Source organism: Crinia signifera, chromosome 9 (genome assembly GCF_055691185.1).
Source record: "Crinia signifera chromosome 9, ASM5569118v1, whole genome shotgun sequence".
Lineage (NCBI taxonomy): Eukaryota > Metazoa > Chordata > Amphibia > Anura > Myobatrachidae > Crinia > Crinia signifera.
In genome coordinates this window covers 166,227,398-166,232,227 of record NC_139225.1, presented here as the reverse complement: position 1 = coordinate 166,232,227, position 4,830 = coordinate 166,227,398, and positions in this window count along the sequence as shown.

Genomic DNA, 4,830 nt, shown 5'->3' with positions numbered 1-4,830 from the left:
AGCGCGTGCAATGTTTGCACACAAAAGTTTGTCCCTGAGCAGATGGCCAAGGGGGGCTTATGTATTACTTGCGCTGATGTGAGACCCATGGGCAGTGAACCCCATAGGGCAGAGCAGATGGAACCTGCGTGGGCCAGGGCCCTAGGCAGGTCAGTTAACGCTTTGGTGCAGCTTTTGGACAGGCAGAGTGATGGGCTGGTAGAATCACAGAGACCTATGCCATCATCTCAGCAGTCGTCTGGCTCCTTGCCTCTTACCCAGGCAGATCCTGCGCTGATTCAGGTGATGCAGGATACTGCAAAAGGGATCAACAGGTTCAGTGAAATGCTGGACAAAATGGATGATGTGGCAGGGACCCCTAGAAGGTCTTATGCTTTGACTACTGTGGTAGATGAGGAGGAAGGAGAGTATACTGACATCCCCTGGGATCAGGGTGATGATGTGGAAGAGAACTCTGCTGCTGGTATAGAGGATCTCATTGTAGCTGTGAAGCAGGCTTTAAAGCTGTCTGTGGAGGATAAGACTCCTGTTAAAGGTGTTTTTAAGCGACAGCGGAAGGAGGCTGTTACTTTTCCTTCAGATGAGGGGTTACAGGAATTGTTAGAAGGGGCTTGGAAAACTCCTGATAAGAGGCTACAGATGCCTAAGCGATTCCTTAGTCTGTACCCCATGCCAGAGTCTCATGCGGAGCTCTGGGAAAAGGTCCCAGTTGTGGACGCTTCAGTGGCACGTTTGTCCAAGGCTACTGTATTACCAGTACAGGGCGGTGCAGCTTTCAAAGATTCTGTGGATAAAAAGCTGGAGGGTAACCTCAAGGCTATCTTTGAAGGGGTGGGGTTTACCTTACGGCCCCTTATTGCTTCAGCCTGGGTCTCTAAGGCCATGATAGAGTGGGCTGGTGAATTATGCACCATGCTGCAAGCTGACCCTGGTGCGTTACTGCTTGCAGAAAAGATTAAGGCAGCTGCAGAATATGCAGTGGAAGCAGAAGAGGAAGCTATTAAAATGGCAACCAGAGTGTCCACAGTCTCCATTAATGCCAGGAGAGTGCTTTGGCTTAAAGCCTGGGAAGCAGACAATGAGTCCAAGAAGGCTCTGGAAACATTAGCCTTCAAAGGAAAGGTACTTTTTGGTACCGAATTAGAGGAGATTATAAAGCAGGCCACGGGCGGCAAAAGTACATTCCTGCCGGCCTCCTCAGCAAAGCAGACGTCCAGATTTTCTGCTTTTAAGCCGTCCTTTCGGCCCTCCCCTAGAGGTGGTGCGTCCTTTCGAGGACAGTCTTTCAGGGGAAGGTTTCAGTCCTCTAGAGGCAAGACACAAAAGTCAAAATTTGGCTCTTTTCACAAGAAGCCTGCCACAAAAGGAGAGGATAAACCCTCTGCATGACTGTCAGGGGCTTCGCCCGACAGTGACAAAAGTGGGGGGGCGTCTCACACTCTTCAGGGACGCTTGGGCTTCTCTAGGCCAGGATGCCTGGGTGTTAGATATTATAACACAAGGTTACAAAATCCCTTGCAGAGGACCGCCTCCGAAGAGGTTCATCCCCACATCCTTACCAAAGGAGGCACGGCTTCGTACAGCTCTTGTGAGAGCAGCTCACTCCCTTTTGGAAAAAGGGGTGGTTACACCAGTCCCCAGGGCAGAGTGGAAGAAAGGCTTTTACTCCACGCTGTTCCTGGTGCCCAAACCAGACGGGTCTTTCAGACCAATACTAAATTTGAAATCCCTAAATGTTCATTTATGGGTAGACCATTTCAAAATGGAGTCCCTACGGTCAGTACTCCTGAGTCTGGACCAGGGAGAATTTTTGGCGTCCATGGATGTCCAGGACGCATATTTGCACGTCCCTATACACCCGGAGCATCAGACCCTGTTGAGGTTTGCCATAGGAGACCTGCATTTACAATTCCGGGCGTTACCCTTTGGGCTAGCAACCGCGCCAAGGGTATTCACAAAGATAATGTCAGTGATGGCGGCGGTGCTGAGGCTCAGGGGAATCACAGTAATACCCTATTTGGACGATCTCCTGTTCAAAGCAGAGTCAGCAGCCATGCTGCAGAGTCACTTGGCAGAGGCCATCAGTTTTTTGCAGGCTCACGGCTGGATTTTAAATTTGCAAAAATCTCAGTTGGTACCGTCACAAAGGCTCCAATTCTTGGGAGTCATACTGGACACCCATCTTCATCGGGTATTCCTCCCGGAGGTAAAGGCCAGGGATCTGGTCACCCTAGTCCAGGAGATTCTCAGGGCTCAGAGCATTTCAGTATGGAGGTGCCTCAAGCTCCTGGGGAAGATGGTGGCGTCATTCGAGACGCTTCAATTTGCCAGGTTCCACTCTCGGAGGTTCCAATGGAACATTTTGTCAGCCTGGTCAGGAAACACTTTGACCATGAAATCCGAGATGATAGTGCTGTCTTCGGACACTCGAGAATCCTTGAAATGGTGGACAGAAGTAGATTCCCTTCAGTGGGGTCGGTCATTACAGACCTGGGACTGGTTGATAGTAACTACCGACGCCAGTCTCAGGGGCTGGGGGGCAATAGTCCTGGATCTCAGGCTTCAGGGCCTGTGGACGGCAGAGGAATCAGCGTTACCAATCAACATCTTGGAGTTGAGAGCTGTCTGGAAAGTGATTTCCTTGGCGGGAGACAGGTTACAGAACCTCCCTTTGAGGATTCAGACCGACAATGCCACAGCTGTGGCGTATCTGAATCACCAGGGAGGTACACGCAGCAGATTGGCCATGTGGGAGGTGTCCAGAATCTTCCTATGGGCGGAACAGAATGTTCCAGCTGTATCGGCTATATTCATTCCAGGAATAGAGAATATAGAAGCCGACTTCCTGAGCAGGGAGGAGCTCAAGGAAGGGGAATGGAGCTTACACCCTCAGGTGTTTCACCAAATCACTTCGATGTGGGGAACTCCGGATGTGGACCTGATGGCATCCAGGGTCAACTGTCAAGTGCCCAGGTTCTATGCCAGAACAAGGGATCCACTAGCGGAGGCAGTGGATGCCATGACTATTCACTGGCAGGGAGATCTCCTTTATGCATTCCCACCAGTACCAATGTTACGGAGACTTCTGAAGAAAATACAGGGGCAGAAGGTTCCGGTGATCTTAGTGGCCCCAGATTGGCCAAGGAGGTCCTGGTACTCGAGGCTTCAGAGGTTGTCTGTGGACTCATGGCGTCTACCTCTGAGACCAGACCTTCTAAGACAAGGCCCATTCAATCACCTGGATTCAGATCGATTGATTTTGACGGCCTGGCTATTGAAACCACCATTTTGAAAAGAAAAGGGTTTTCTGAGGCAGTAGTACAGACGATGATAAAAGCCAGAAAAGCTGTATCTTCGGCAAATTATTATAGAGTCTGGAAGACTTACATTCGATGGTGTGAGAGAAGAAAGGCTCATACATCTCATTTTAAGCTATCAAGAATGATGGAATTCTTACAAGATGGTTTTTCATCGGGGCTAAGCCTTCAGTCACTGAAGGTGCAGATTTCGGCCTTGTCCATCTATTTCCAGAAAAAGATAGCCATTTTGCCGGAAATTCAAACCTTTTTACAAGGAGTATCCAGGTTGAAACCTCCATACAAGCAACCAGTAGCACCTTGGGATCTATCACTGGTTTTGGAATGCCTTCAAAAGGCACCATTTGAACCTTTAAGGTCGGCTGACTTTAAGTTTCTCACGTGGAAGCTAGTGTTTTTGTTAGCAGTAGCATCTGCTGAAAGAGTTTCAGAATTGGGAGCTTTGTCATGTAAATCTCCCTTCTTAATTTTTCATGATGACAGGGCTGTTTTAAGAACAGTGCCTCAGTTTTTACCGAAGGTGGTATCTACCTTCCATTTAAATCAGGAGATAGTTCTACCTGTGTTTCAACCCCCAGAGGGTTCTAAGAAAAGGGACAAGTTGAAGACTTTGGATGTTGTGCGTGCCTTACGCATATATGTGGACAGAGTGAAGAGTGTTAGGAAGACTGACACATTGTTGGTATTGTATGACGTACACAAGATTGGTTGGCCTGCATCTAAGCAGACTATTGCTAGGTGGTTGCGGTCTGTGATAGCCTTTGCATACACCAAAGTGGGTAGACCAGTACCGGCCAAAATAAATGCGCATACCACCAGGTCAGTTGCCACCTCTTGGGCGGTTCGACATGGGGCCACAGCTGAGCAGGTTTGCAGAGCTGCCACTTGGTCATCTGTTCATACCTTTGCTAAATTCTATAGATTCCATGAGTTCGCGTTGGAGGACGCATCATTCGGGCGAGCAGTGATGAGAGCTGCAGACCTGAGCGTACCCTCCCAAAGGACCGGCTCTGGAACGTCCCAGTGTTGAGCTGTGTCACCAGGACCATTGAAAGAGAAAAAGGGATTTTTGTAAGAACTTACCGTTCGAATCCCTTTCTCTGATATGGTCCTGGTGACACAGCGATCCCTCCCTTACGCTCAGTAAGTATGCCAGAATTTCATGATGTTCATGTTAAAATGGTTAAGAGTTAACAGTTTTCTGTTATAAAATGTGCATATAATATGTGCAGGCGTTTGTACTGAGTTAATGTATTCCAGTGGCTTTGAAAGATGAACTGAAGAGTCCAGGGATGCAGTAGGGGAGGAGCCTACCCTCTAAAGCTTTAGGATAGGTGCCTGGCTCCTACGGACCCTCCTACATCCCAATGTTGAGCTGTGTCACCAGGACCATATCAGAGAAAGGGATTCGAACGGTAAGTTCTTATAAAAATCCCTTTATTTCAGGTTTATATAAGTAAGTGTTGAAATGTGGAACTGTATACATGCACAAGGTCACACATCAGAGGCTAGG